At 19.6% G+C, this 557-nt stretch overlaps 1 protein-coding gene across 1 annotated transcript in view; it reads right to left on the bottom strand.

Annotated features, from left to right (window-relative positions):
* The window catches only part of EMH_0016780 (Atypical MEK-related kinase (incomplete catalytic triad), putative), a gene marked incomplete at both ends in the record, with an annotated part of 5,104 nt that overhangs the window by 2,168 nt on the left and 2,379 nt on the right, over positions 1 to 557 (bottom strand). The window lies entirely within an intron of this gene.

Genomic DNA, 557 nt, shown 5'->3' with positions numbered 1-557 from the left:
ATATATATATATATATATATATATATATATATATATATATATATATATATATGTATATGTATATATATATTTAAATATGTAAGTATAAATATATAAATATATAAATATGTAAATGTAAATATATATAGAAAGGAGACACAGAGAAAGAAAGAGATAGAAAGGAGACAAAAGGAAACAAAAAGGAGACAAAAGCAAAAAGGAAAAGAGACAAAAAGAGACAAAAAATAAAAAACAGATTAAAAAAAAATAAAAAAAATAAAAAAGGAGACAAAAGATGAGACAAAAAGGAAACAAAAAGGAGACAAAAAGAAACAAAAAAGAAAAAAAGAAAAAAGAAAGAAAAAAAAAGAAAAAAAGGGGACAACAACAGAGACAAAATAAAAAAGAAAAAGAGACAAAAAGATGCAAAAAAGAAACAAAAATAAAAAAAAATAAAAAAAATAAAAAAAAAATGGAGACAAGAAGGAGACAAAAGGAGAAAAAAAGAAACAAAAAAGAAAAAAGAAAAATAAAAAAAAGAGAAAAAAAAAGAGGAGACAAAAACAGAGACAAAATAA

This window comes from Eimeria mitis, genomic scaffold (assembly GCF_000499745.2).
Source record: "Eimeria mitis Houghton genomic scaffold, Emh_scaff579, whole genome shotgun sequence".
In the NCBI taxonomy this organism is placed as follows: domain Eukaryota; phylum Apicomplexa; class Conoidasida; order Eucoccidiorida; family Eimeriidae; genus Eimeria; species Eimeria mitis.
Note: the sequence above shows the minus strand (reverse complement) of the source record. Positions and strands in the feature narration are given on the sequence as shown.